The 15056-nt window shown below is 43.7% G+C and overlaps 1 protein-coding gene across 3 annotated transcripts in view; it reads left to right on the top strand.

Moving 5' to 3' along the window:
* Nucleotides 1-15056, top strand: part of CHD6 (chromodomain helicase DNA binding protein 6) — a 2211516-nt gene that overhangs the window by 485611 nt on the left and 1710849 nt on the right. The window lies entirely within an intron of this gene.

The raw sequence follows: 15056 nt of genomic DNA, 5'->3' as shown, positions 1-15056 counted from the left end.
AACTGTGTAACATGTCTGGATGGGCATCAGTAGCAGCTTGATGTAAGTGATTTTCCAGTACTGACACTGCAGTGCAGCATTAGTAGGGATGCTACATCCGTGAATGTGTGATCCTCTGGGTGGCATGTTAAAGCAATAGCCTATCTGTGTCAGTTGGTGGTACTCTGATGGATGTAAAACATCGATCCCATGGCATTTATAAGAATTGAACTGGTGCCGTGGCCACATTTCTCCCAGTCATTATAAATGCTCCCTCAGCTCAGTCATAGGCCTGGTGGTAATGATCTTGTCAATAAAATGTAACTAAAATAAAATAAAAAAATGTGTTGCTTCTCCTTCTCATTTTCCCCTAAAAGAATTAAAGTCTTCAGGAAATTAGTTAGTTTAACACCGAGTATTATCTGCTTGATAGAATAGCAATTTCTAAAGCAAATCTTAACCTTCCTCCTAGTGTTCAGTAACCGGGTATGCAGATTCATTACCTTCTCCCCTAAAACAAGACACCAAGTATCACCCTGCTGAAAGCTAATCAGCTCCCTGACCAACAACGTGCAAAACTTTTAAAGACTTCCTAATTTTTAACCTCCTGAAGCAGGACTCCTTTAGCGTTTGTTTCCTCCATTAACAACTAGGGTTGCCACTTTTCTGTGTGGGGGAAAACTGTACCAAAGCCATACCCCCTTGCACTTCTACAACCTGCCTCTCTCTGCTGGTTTTCCTCCCCATCCCACCTACTCTTGCCCATTTTATGGCATAAATGCTTGCGTTCTGTCAATGTGAATGCCTTCCTTTGCTATTTCTCCCTTGTTTAAACAAGTTCCAGTAAAAGTGATTCTGTGGCTGTTCTTTTTTTTACAAACTGTGGCATTCACTTTGTGCAGCTTAATCGAATACTGGCATTAGTACTGCACTTTCCTTACTACCAGACCAACATTTTGATTTCCGGATAGGTGGTAATACTAATAACAACCTTCTTATGCATCTGTAGATGTCTATACCAGCAAGCCCACCACTGCAGAGTCTAGAAAATTAAACATTTTATAATGGGCTGGGCAAAAATGTGAGGCAAAATCAGGGACATTCTGCAAAATTGTGAACAGTTGTGATGGCCTCCATTAAAAGATGTGTTTTCCATTTTAGTAACATTTTTGTTGCAATCGACCTGAAGGATTTCGCTTCAGTTAAATGTTTCTGGGATTTGGTCACTGTAGTTCATAGTCTGTCTGTAGCTGGAGGCATCACAGTTTACAGTGCATTCAAAAGTTTGTGCGCACTGTCCCCCTCCAGTGCCTGAAAACTGTCTGGCTCATTGCCGTGATCACACTCTTAATGTTCTTCATATGGATCACTTACAACCTGACATCTGCTTGACCACCTCAGTTTCCAGAGATCTGCTTATGCAGTGGTGCAGGCCAACACCCTCCACACATGGAGATGTGGCCTACATCAAGAATCAAAGAATAGGTTGCCCACACTACCTATCTTTAGTTGTTTTTTGTGGGGGGGGGTTGCTAGCATGTACACTTCTGAATGTTAAGTCTTGGCTTGCATATGTCCAACCTATGGCCCCAGAGCTCCTTATGTGAAACTTTGAACATAAGATCCCTATTTGAAGACGAATATCCATTTTCATATTTTTTTCTGTTTTATTTCTCTGATGTTGATATTTTCCAGTGAAAAATTTTTTATGAAGCTATTACTGGTTCCTGGGGTATGCTTTATTACAGCCCTGAAGAGGTGTGACTGCAGACAGCAAATCCTGTGTAGATATTATTATTCCAAGTGCCTTTTTTTTTTACTTAGGAGAGCCTCCTTTTGGTGGATTTCCATATTTATGTGGGTTTTAACAGAAAAATCTGAAGAAGCATGGAAATTGCATTTTGAACATGGGTGATATAGAAGAAATTAGTTGTCATATTGAAAGCATGAGGACAGTTTTCTACTTGTGTGTCATCTTCTGGAGAAGGTAAAAAAAAGTTCTGGTATACAGAGGCTGTATGAGAGAAGACCTTCAAGAGAGACACTGGAGCGAAAAGATTACTATGTCAGCATCAGATAAGACTGAGGCCACCTCATCCATTGGCAAGACTGTATCCAGTCAGTAGTGGTGGCATCCAGTACTCCTACCAAGCTCTGCTATACTCCTTTGGAGGTAGGCCAATTAAGGAGATGGGCAGGAAGTGAATAGTACAATTGTGTAATTTGAGCTTACCATAGCAGTAGATATTTGATTGATCACTGCTGCAGCAACCTTAGCTAGATGGGCTATATCCTAGTAAGGATATAAGAGTCAGCCAGCCAGCTTCCAAAACTTCAGGACACATTCCACAAACCCAAGCTGTCAAGCAGCTCAAGAAGAGCTGACTAAAAAACATGTTTGGGTGCAAAGCCCATTCAGAGCGCTCTACCCAGCAGAGAGAGAGAGAGAATTTGAGCCCTGAAAGGACAATGCTAAGAATAACAAAAAATAAGTGTCCACACCCTGTCATAAAAAGCACACTAAAAAACAATGGGGGTGGAGGGAGGGAGCAGTTTCTGCAGTAGTGATGATTCAAACACCTACTGTTATGGTAAGTTCAACTTACATAACTGTACTACTTCATATTGAACATTTTTGCAGTAGTCTTAGCTATGATAATCTACCCATGTAGCTAACTATATTTGGGAGGATGAAGGAGAAGGGTCCAGGAACCCCTGGAGAATAGTCCTACAAAAACTTGATCTAGACATAGAGAAGGACTCAAGCGTACACTGTGTTGTAAAAGTATGTACAGAGGACCAAGTAGCAGCTTCTAGAATACTTTTAGAATCCATCCCTTTCCAAAAAGTCTTGCGTGAAGCCAGGACCCTGGTAGAGTGGACCCTGATCCTGCCTGGAATAGTTTTGTTATGGTGAGTGTAACAAAAGGTAATAGCCTTGGACAATCATTTGGAAATGGTCTGTTTTGACACAGGTTGTCCCTTTTCTTACCTTCATAATAAATGTGCAATTAAGCTGAATATCTGAAATATTTAGTTCTGTCAAGATAGTACCTGAATTGTATGTGGACATGTAAGGTGTGTAGTATTCTGCCTCCCTCATGTTTAGGTTCAGGAAAGAAAATAAAGGAGATGGATAGTTTGACAGCAGATGATCTGAAAAAAACGTAAAGATAAAGACAGTGACAGACTGCACAGGCCAAACCTACCGACTACACTTCCGTTAAGCTAGTCGTCAGTTCTCCGGTCCTCAGTGATGCGCTTTTGCAGCCCCTGATGCCTACTTCTGTGGATTCGCAGGCCGCTACCGAGACCCTTTCAGAGTCCGGTATGCCGCAAAACTCATCTTCGACTAAGGATCCTGCGGTTGTCTCTCCCTTGGATGGGTCTGGAGCCACTGAGCACCGGCTTCCGAGGAAGTCCTTCGCACTACTGATTCTCAACACAAGCCGGTGACTTCTTTTGAGTCTACTGTTCTTTCGAAAACTACAGTGTTTCTTAGTGCCAGGGTACGAACCACACCCAAGAAACCGACGACCCAAACTCAGGTATGTGCTTCCTTGCATCAGTCTCAAATGCTTAAAATGGTGAAAGGACCTTATCATGCTGATGAGAAGAAGCCAAGATACCCCTTCCAAAAGAAAAGATATCTGTCCTCTGTAGTTTTGTCTGAACAGGAATCTGATGACTCTGATGCATCAGAGTATGAAGACATGCAACCCCTCTCTGCTTTTGAGGATTTTGATGCAGACGATTCCATTCCTTCAGCCTCTCCCCCAGAGGATTTTTCCTTTGGGGAAATCCTACATACCTTAAGGGAACATTTCCAGTGGGAAAGTCGGGACTGCCCTCAGTCTAAAAAGAGACTCTGGGAATTCTTAGATCTTCCACAGCACAGACCCCTGGCCATTCCCCCAATCCTGGATGTTGTGGAGAATGGTTTCCTGGAATCCAGTTTGACTCCTGACACCCTCCCTCCTGCACCCAGAAAACCAAACAGGTATATCGAGTCCCTGACTCACACAAATTTATTTTCAAAAATCCTACTGCTGTCCCTGAGATAATGTCTCAAGGGCTTAAAGGAATTAAAGCTACGTCTGCTAAGAATCCCACCCCCTCCGATAGGGATTCCCGAGCACTAGACCGATGGGGTAAAAAAGTATACATCTCTGCTACTCTTGCTATAAGAGCAGTAAATCGCCAGTTCCATATGCTAAAAATTCAGCAACATACCCTGGAACTCTTCAAACAAAAAATGTCTTCATTTCCTGCTTGTGCAGAATCTTAAGAGTTACAAGAGTTGATGCATTCTGCAAGTCAAGTAACCAAACACACCTTGCACTGTGGTTTTGACGCCCTAGAAGTTTCTTGCAGGGCATCAGTCACCGGTTCTGTCCTTAGAAGACATGCATGGCTTAAAGAACAGCCCTTGCCAGACCATGTTAAATCTAAATGGTTGGATGCCCCCTTGCACAAAGACAACTTTTTTGGCACTAAGGCAGAAGAGGTCTTAAAAAAGATGGAGAAAAAGCTAAATCTATGCAGACAGTTAAGGACTTCTTACAGGTCCAGCCACCCAGGTTCAGCAGGCATTGCCCCTCCAAGCACTGGTCCTTTCCTGCTCCCACCAGGTCAGTACAGCCCAGACCCCATGGAAGCAGACCTCCCCAGACAGCAGTCACAGAGAATGCAGAAATCTAAACAATGAACTTCCTCCACTTCAAAAACAGGGAGTTCCAAGCCCCCCCCCCTTATGGTAAGAACTCACAAATGACTCTCTCCTCGCCCACCACCTCCCTTGCCCACCTTCACTTACCCCTAGGAGGAAAACTCTCCTTTCACGCAAGCACCTGGGCCACCATTACTAACGACCGCTGGGTTCTCAACATAGTGTCTCAGTGATACATATTTTCTTTCCACACCCTTCCAGCTCCCAAAAGGGTTCCCAGATCTATCTCCAAACCAGTGGGCAGAGGTGCAAAAGCAAGTCCTTTCCCTGCTCTCTGTGAGGGCAATAGAGCATGTTCCTGCAGAACAGAAAGGCCAAGGTTTCTACTACAGACTTTTTCTAGTACCCAGAAAAGAGGGCACCTGGCACCCCATCCTCAGTCTATCCACTCTAAACACCTTCCTGGTGATACCAAAATTCAAAATGCTCACCCTGCACCAGCAGCTGCTACCTATGCTCTCCAAGAATGCTTGGGTAGCCATCCTAGACCTAAAAGAGGCATACCTCTACATTCCTATCGGGGAATCATGCAGAAAATATCTCAGTTTCAGGGCAGGATCTCTGCACTTTCAGTTCCCTGCACTTCCCTTTGGCTTATCTACTGCTCCCAGAGTTTTCACAAAATGTCTGGCTCCGGCCATTGCCTTTTGCAGACAAAGGAATATCCAGATTTACCCATACTTAGATGACTGCCTAATTCAGGCAGACAGCCAGGAAAAACTGCTCGGGCACCTAGCCTTTGTCAAGTCCCTGCTAACCTCCCTAGGGTACACAGTCAGTGAAAAGAAATCCAAACAAGTACCCACCCAAAGGATTATATTCCTGGGAGCAAGCTTGGACACAGCATCCCAGATGGCATTCCTTACACCAGAAAATCAAACGTTCCTGACAACCTACTTCTCTCAGCTAGTCACCAGACCCCAGTTATCTGCAAGGAAAATCCTGCAAATCTCTGGGGTTCATGGCATCTTGCAGTCTACTCATTCCATATACATATGAGGAAATTTCAATGGTACCTAAAAAGCCTTTGGTGTCAACACTCCCAAGACCTAGAGATTCTTATACCCATGATACCTTGGCTCAGAAAAGATTTTCTTTGCTGGGCAACAGCATGCTCCCACAACAAGGGACTACCTTTCTCACCACTCCACGCCGACCAGACCCTCATCACAGACTCATCAGACTATGCCTGGGGGGCACACCTGGATGGCAGGTGCATACAGGGGCAATGGAGCCCACAGCAAATCCATCTGCACATCAACCAAAAAGAGATGATAGCTGTCCAGCACTCTGCACGTACGACAGTGCAGGGCTGAACCAAATCCTGAAGTAAACACGAATAGCCAGCATGTAGGTGAAAAAGGCATAAAAAACACAAAAAATGTTTGGATTAAGCCAAAAGGCTAAACCCTTTTATTGTCATACCGGTTTCGGCTACAAAGCCTTCATCAGTGGAAAAACATTGTAAAACAAAACACACAGTCCTACCTAAATAGACCCCCCCCCCACCAATAGAAAAATAGCCCTGCCCACTATAACACCAAGAGTCACTCCTTCCATAAAACACAAATAACAGTTCAAAAGGGTTAGCCTATAACCAAATCAGCACCAAAGAAAATAATATACATATGAATGTGCACCAAGATATATAATTTCTAATAGAGGATAAAAAAGAGAGAGAACTATGCAAACCTGATCCAGACCAAATAGGTCCCATGAAAAATAATATTAAAACTAACAAAAAAGCAAGAGAACAGGTCCCAAAGTGGGAAGGTGGTTTGATTTGCTCACATCTGTCTTGGAGACAGATACTGTCTTCCTTGAGCAATACTCAGTTTTAAGATGGTCACCCTACAGTTGCCACTTCTGTTGTGTGTTCCAGGAGCCTTCCTTATTACATTGTCCAATATAAAACACTTATCTGTCCTTATCTGCAGGTATCACAGACTGTTTCTGAGATTCAGAGTTGGTCCCTGGCAGTACTAGGTGACTTCAATGCTCTTTGGGCTTTCTGCTGTCCTTGTAGTGCTTAAAAAGTGTCTAGTTTCAGTGATGGCATTCTTAAACTGTAGGGGGTCCACATTTATTCCTTATCTGGGTGACTGCCACCTTTAGCCTAAACAATCCTAGGGTCACCATATATTGTTTTGAACACCTGGGTTTTTTGATCAGTTATTCTTGGTGCAGTTTGTCCACACACAGGAAAAGATAGCTTAAAATGGTGTAAAACATGTGTGACATAACAGATTATCTTCATTAGATCACTGCAACAGTATTCCTCACATTTGGGACGTGAAGCATTGAGGTGCCAGATGGTACTACATCACTTTTCTATTCAAACGTCTGTAGTACTGTGGTAGTTTACCTGCACTGTTCTTCTTCATTAGATTACTGCTGCATTACTGTCTGTAACTTGTTCACTACATGTCTCAGATGTAAGGTATACTGCAACGATGATCTATTCAAACATCTACTATTAATAGTAGATTACCTATACAGCTGTACTTTCATGTGATATCACTAGCTTATGCGTATATGTAACTGAATAGGTATCTATTTGCCTTAGCTTACTTTTGCTTGGCTTGCAGAAATGGATGTTTCTGGTGTCCACCCTGCACTGTCCTTGAAACCTCATCTGTTTTTTAATGTTTAGTTTAATGCAAAAGAGTTAGCTGCTATATGTGCTGAGCATTTGCTTGGGAAGCATACCTGACTGTGCAGCTCAGCAAGTAAAACTGCTTCTTTTATTCAGGAGTTGAGTGACAGCTTGACAGCCATTTCCATATATGGATGTTCTTCGTGTTTCACTGTTGTAGTCATTACATTTGGGTAATCCTGCTGGCAGGTTGCCCTCAGCCGGCCTGAATTCCAAAGTCTTGGGTCCTGCATCGGCTGCTGTTGCCCCCTCCCTGACGTCAGGTTGTCAGGGGTACAAAAGCAGCAGCCGACGCCATTTTCTTCAGTCTTTCTTGCCGTGCGGTGCCCAAAGCAGTAGCAGTTCATAAGTGCCGGTCGGCCGACTCCTGAGATTTTCTTGCTTGAGTTTCAGATCCGAAGTCTTCAATAAAGCTAAGTACCCAGTTGGGGAAACTTTTTTCTTGCTCCAGACCGATGTCAGAAAAAAATTAATAATTCTATTTCTTGTGGTAAGCAAATACCCCATAAGGATTTTCATTCTTATTGTATTCCTTGTCTAGGCCCTGATCACAACGTTACTGGTTGCCGGTTTTGTGCTAGATTTAACCAACGCACTATTAAGCGTCTGTATGATTTTGCTTTAAACTACTTTGGGCGCCAGTTTAATTACCCTGAAATGTCGTCAGATATCCATCTGACTACCGGAGTTTACAAAAAACACAAAAAAAGGATAGAGAAAAACAACCGAGGCCCAAAACCGACGACAAAGCTTCTCCTAAGCCAGTCGCCGGTTCTCAGTGAGGCACTTTCGCAGCCCCTGACGCCCACTACTTTAGAGTCGCAGGCCACTACTGACTCCCACGTGGAGTCGGCCATGCTGCTGGATACTCAAGGTATTGGAGCCTCAGACGCTAATCCCTCAGATGGGTCCGGAGCAGCTGAGCAGATACTGGCTTCTGAGGGTGTATTCAGACCTAAACATCTTTACATTAAAGCAACTTCAGCTGCAAAGACAAAGGCTAAAGCACCTTCTAAAGCAAAGAAACAAACTCAAGAGCCACATGGACAGGCCTCTATGCCCAAAAAACAGATGCTGAAGATGGCCGAAGACTTAATTACCTTGATCAGGGGTTCCCATCCCCCACCTGATAAGAGGCCTAGGCAAGACACTGACTGTGAATCTTCGGATCAGATTTCTATTTCTTCTGATTCCTCTTCTGATCAGGAATATTCTCTTCCCCCCCATGAGGATTCTGATGCTGAAGAATCTATTCCTTCAGCATCTCCTCCTGAGTACTATTCCTTTGGGGAAACCTTGCATACCATGAGGGAGCATTTCCACTGGGAGAGCCAAGATGTCTCAGAATCTAAAAAGAGGCTCAGGGATTTTCTTTTAACTACCTCAGCACAGGCCTCTAGCCATTCCACCTGTGTTAAACATTATAGATTATGTGTTTTCGGAGTCTAGTCTGACACACGACTCCTTACCCCCTGCCCCTGTTAAGCCTGACAGATATCACAGGGTTCCTGACTCACACAAATTTCTTTTTAAAAACCCTGCTGCTGACCCAGAAACTATTTTACAGGGTCCAAAGGGAGTTAGGGCTTCCATGGCAAAAAACCCAACCCCCTCTGACAGAGATTCAAGGGCACTGGATAGATGGGGAAAAAAGGTTTACACATCTGCAACTTTGGCTGTAAGGGCCTTAAGCTGTCAATTTCATATGCTGAAGTATCAGCAACATGTCGTGGGATTGCTTAAACAGAAAATGTTGTTAAATACTGAATGTGCAGAAAACAAGGAAATGCAGGATTTATTGCATGCAGCAGAACAAGTTGGAAAGCATACTTTGCAATGTGGTTTTGATTCTTTGGAGGCCTCCTGCAGGGCCACAGCTACGGGTTCTGTAATTAGGAGGCATGCTTGGCTAAAGGAACAAAATCTGCCTGATCATGTTAAAGTTAAATTACTAGATGCACCTTTACAGCATGATACTTTGTTTGGTGTTAAGGCAGAAGAGGTGTTAAAGAAAATGGAGGACAAAGCTAAATCAATGCAAACTGTCAAAGATTTTATACAAGTACAGCCACCTAGGTTTAGTAGATACTGGCCTACAAAAAATTGGTCCTTTCCTATGTCAGACAGACCTCAAAGGGGTAGACCCAGACACCCTAGGGGCAGATCCCAGGCGCAAGGTTCTTACAGACCCAAGCAATGGGGTGCTTCTACCTCCAAAGCTGGAGACGATAGATCACAAACATACAGAAAACAGCCTCAATGACTTCCCCCTGCCTGCACTAAGCACTTATCTTCTGGCAGCTCCATTAGGGGGAAAATTAGCACTTTTTGCTCAAAATTGGCACATCATTACCCAGGACAAGTGGATTCTAAATATAGTGTCACAAGGCTACAAGTTCCATTTCCATACGGCCAAAAAATCAATGGGCAGAGGCTCAAAAACAAGTCTCATCCCTCATGGACATGAGGGCCATTCAACAAGTACCAGGGCAAGAACAGGGACAAGGTTTTTACTCAAGACTGTTCTTGGTACCCAGAAAGGACAAGGCCTGGATGCCGATACTGGACCTATTTATTCTGAATACTTTCATAGATATTCCAAAATTCAAAATGTTGACCTTGCAACAGCTTCTGCCCATGCTGGGCAAGAATGCTTAGCTTGTGACTTTGGACCTAAAAGAGGCATACCTTAATGTTCCAGTCAGACAACCATGCAGAAGATACCTCAGATTCAAGGCAGGTTCAATGCATTACCAATTCTCTGCACTGCCCTTTGGCTTATCTACTGCATCCAGGGTCTTTACAAAGTGCCTGGCACCAATAATTGCATTCTGCAGACAGAGGAATACAAATATGCCCTTACTTGGACGACTGCCTCATTCAAGCAGAGAACAAGGACATTCTTATTCAACATCTGGCATTTGTGAAAAGACTTCTAACATGCCTAGGGTACACAGTCAACAAAAAGAAATCAAAACTAGTACCCTCACAAGAGATTATATTCCAGGGTGCAAGCTTGAATACAACTGCCCAGATGGCTTATTTCACGCCAGACAAACAAAGGCAACTGACTACCTATTTCAAAATGTTGGCAACAAAGACCCAGTTATCTGCAAGAAAAATTCTGCAGGCTTTGGGCTTCATGGCATCCTGCATCCTACTAATTCCATATGCAAGACTGCATATGAGGAAACTTCAATGGTACCTAAAAAGTGTTTGGACTCGACATTCACACAGCCTGGAAGCAGTCATTACTCTCATCCCCTGCCTGCAACAGGAGTTTCGATGGTGGGCAAAGGCTTGTCACCAGAACAAGGGAAAACCATTCACATTACCTCCAGCCAGCAGACACTGACAACGGATGCATCAGACTATGCCTGGGGAGCCCACATGGCAGGAAGAGGCATTCAGGGCACATGGTCCTCAAACCGAATACATCTACATATCAGTCAAAAAGAGATGTTAGCTGTGCAAAATGCCCTGACAGCCTTCAAGGACCAACTTCATCCGGGACAACTACTGATGAAGACAAACAACACCACGGTCATGTGGTACATAAACAAGCAGGAGGGCACACATTCTTACCCCATTTGCAGACTAGCCATGACCTTGTGGGACACAGCTTTGACTTACCAAGTACATCTGCAGGCACAATTCCTGCCAGGAAAGGAAAGTACTCTGGCAGATGAACTAAGCAGAAACCTCATGGATCCCCACGAGTGGAGACTGGATCCACAAGTCTTCAGCATGATAACAAGGAAATGGTGATGCCCAGACCTAGATCTATTTGCCTCCCATCTCAATTACCAACTAAAAAGATTCTGCACAAGGACTTATCACAGACAAGCATGGAAAGTGGACGCCCTATCTTTCAGCTGGAAAAACCAGTAAATGCCTTTCCTCCACTGCCTGTACTCCCCAAGGTGCTCCTAAAGGTCAGGCAGGAGAAGCCAAAGATGATACTGATTGCCCCAGACTGGCCACGCCAGTACTGGTATCCAATACTAAGGAACATATCTCTATACCCAGCTTGGCCCTTACCTGAAATACTTCGACTACTGTCCCAGCAAAACAATCAGATCATGCACAACCAACTCAGGACATTAAACTTGGCAGCATGGCGGATAATGTAGTCATACAAAAAACACCTCTCAGTAAAACTGATGGATGTCATTCTGGAAGCCAGAAGGCCTAGCACTAGAAAGTCTTATGCTGGAAAATGGAAGAGATTCTGTACCTGGAACCAGGCACAAGGAACTGATACAACGGTACCAAATATTACTCAGATTTTGCGATACTTAACGGAAATGCTGGACAAAGGCCTATCTTTTTCATCAATTAAAATTCATACCTCGGCCATTTCGGCTCATTACAATACAGAGCCACCACTTTTTTCTCATCCATTATTAAGGCAGTACCTCAGAGGAGCCAAAAATTTAAGGCCCCCCAAGAGACTACCAATACCTGCATGGGACCTCAACTATGTCTTGGTAAAACTCACCCTACCTCCTTTTGAGCCAGCGGCTACTGCTGACATGAAGTTTTTATCTTGGAAAACAGCGGTGCTCTTAGCAATTACTTCAGCAAGACGAGTTTCAGAGCTGCAGGCGCTCATGGCTGTGGAACCTTTCATAATTTTTCATCCAGACAGGGTCTCCCTGAGGACAAACCCAACATTTATGCCTAAAGTAGTGTCCAGTGTGGCACTTAACCAAGCCATCCATCTGCCTACCTTTTACCCAAATCCACAGAACAAGGGGGAGAGAATTCTGCATTCTTTGGACATACACAGACAGCTTATATTCTACTTGGACAGAACCAAAACATTCAGGAAGACAGAGCAATTACTAGGGACATATGCTGGAGGATCACAAGGAAAGCCTATCTCAAAGCAGACTATTTCTAAGTGGTTAGGACACTGCATTCGTTTTTGCTACTTACACCATGGCAAACCAGTGCCTAAGGGAATTAGGCCTCATTCCACCAGAGCTGCAGCCACCTCAACAGTCTTTCTCAGGGGAGTACCAACCAGAGACATTTTAGAGGCGGCTACTTGGAGTTCAGTGCACACCTTTACAAAGCACTATCTGCCACTCTACTCCAAATCCAGGGCAGGCTTTGCCACTGCAGTTCTGCAGGGCTTCTTAGCCGCTACTACTGCTCTCTGGTACCAGCCCCCCTACCATAGCTTTAAGACTCTACCCAAATGTAATGACTGCAACAGTAAAACACGAAGAACATTGTACAGTTGTGTACACTTACCATAAATGTAGATGTTAGAGTGTATTCACTGTTGCAGTCCAGGTTACCCACCCACCTTCCCCCTTTTTTCCTTTGAATCTTACCTTTCCTTCTCTGATTTATACTACCTATGTGGTGTATTTGCTTATAGGTGAAGGTATAATTTATATTGGTGTATTTATATAAAGTTTGGCTACCCTTTTTGGGGGCACCTGACATCTGAGGCAGGAAAAACTGAAGAAAATGGCGTCGGCTGCTGCTTTTATACCCCTGACAACCTGACTTCAGGGAGGGGGCGACAGCAGCTGAAGCAGGATCCAAGACTTTGGAATTCAGGCCGGCTGAAGGCAACCTGCTAGCAGGATTACCCAAATGTAATGACTGCAACAGTGAATACACTCGAACATCTGCATTTATGGTAAGTGTACACATCTGTACTTTGTGTACCTTTGACTAAGTAATGAATGAGCAGCTACAGTTTCCACTTTGACATTCAGGCTGTGTTGTGGCCATTTACCTAGTCAGCCAGTGAAGACTAAACATTTAACCATGGCAAGCAAATCACATTTCCAGAGTACAAAACGTAGCTTAGAGCTGCAGCTAGGTACATCTGTGATTTTGGGATGTCTTTTCAAATTACCAAAACAATGAGCAGACTGAAGATAGCACTGACCAGAGTATACTTAGTACGTGGTCTTTACAAAGTGGTGTGTCTGAAGAAGTAATTTTTTACGAAAGCGCTTACACAGTACATTTTGTGGAATTGGAATAATAAACAGACTTTTGGAATCTTTAATAGTGTGTCTGTCTCCATGCCTTGAGATTTTTTTCTGATTTATATCTTTGGATCTTGCTCACTTTGGTTTGGGACTTTTTTTTGCTTTCATATATATATATATATATATATATATATATATATATATATATATATATATATATATATATATATATATATATATATATATACACACTCCAAACACCATTAAATTGGGCTACTTCAACTACCCAAACATAGACTGGGAGCATTACTCTAGCTCCAACACCCTAGCCCAAAGGTTCCTAGAATTTATAAACTCAAATGCTACTATGGAACTACTTGTTACCACTCCCACAAGAGGGGAAAACATACTGGACCTGATCATCACCAACATGAGGACACTATGCTCCAGACCAGAAGTGTATCCCTCACTGGTAAGATCAGACCATAAACTAATCTCACTGGATATTCACATCCCGACCCCACCCCCTGCCCAGAAAACCACAGTGAAAAACTTCTCTAAAGCAAATTTCACACTCCTCAAAATCGAGGTGGAATCCTTCAAAGCCCCCGGGCCTGTGGAAAATACAGCCCAGTCCGCAGAATCCTTTATAAACGTGTTCTATGAACACCTTCAGGAATGCATGGATCATGCAATCCCAAATAAAACCAAGACCCAATCCTCCAAAGGCAGACGTCCTGTCTGGTGGACCCCAGCCATAAACAAACTATACAATAGAAGGAGGAAGCTACTACATGATAGAGCAAAATCCCAAAAAGGGAAGGCATCTCTGATCAGTATTAGCAAAAAACTACAGGCACTCATAAAATCGTTTATGGCCAGCTTCGAGAGAAAAATTGCACAGGACACTAAGGATAATCACAAGGCTTTCTTTAGTTATGTTAGGAACCTGGGTGGGAATTCCCAGATATGCTCAGAATTAGTCCAAAATGACAAAAAATACACCGAACCCAGAGACATTGCCAACATCCTAGCTGACAGGTTCAGCGCAAACTTCTCCCACCAAAAGGGCAAATATCTATCCCAGCAGAGTGCTGCCCCCTGACATCTCAGATGCTCAAGTAAGAGTTGCCCTCTCCAAAGCAAAAAACACAGTATCAATGGGACCAGACGGTGTCCCGGGCTGCGTCCTACATGAACTCCAAGAAGAGCTAAACCCAAACATAAAACTACTGTTCAATCTCAGCCTTTACTACAGGATATGTACCCAGAGAGTGGCGTACAGCAACAGTGGTCCCTCTCCACAAAGGTGGTGCCTCAACGGATCCTGGAAACTATCACCCCATAAGCCTGACTAGCTTGGTCTGCAAAGTTATGGAAAGGATTATCATGGACCTCATAAATAAAGATATTGGGGACGTACAGACACTGGATCCTACCCAGTTCGGCTTTGTTAAGGGCAGATCCTGCCTCTTAAACCTGGTTGATTTCTTTGAAACAGTCACCAAGGCCATTGACGAGGGGAAGGTGGTCCACACAGCCTACCTGGACCTCGCAAAAGCCTTCGATAACAATACCCCACTCGGCCATTATAGATAAGCTCACCAGCTTAAATATAAACCCCTATGTCACTAGATGGGTTGCAAACTGGCTCAAGGACAGACCCCACATGGTTAGAATTGCTGGAGCCATGTCAGACTCCAAACCAGTTACAAGTGGCGTCCCACAAGGC

The sequence above is a fragment of the Protopterus annectens genome, chromosome 12.part0 (genome assembly GCF_019279795.1).
Source record: "Protopterus annectens isolate FY-2018-M chromosome 12.part0, PAN1.0, whole genome shotgun sequence".
Taxonomy (NCBI): Eukaryota; Metazoa; Chordata; order Ceratodontiformes; family Protopteridae; genus Protopterus; species Protopterus annectens.
The sequence above is the reverse complement of the archived record's forward strand: the minus strand, read 5'-3'. Positions and strand labels throughout refer to the sequence as shown.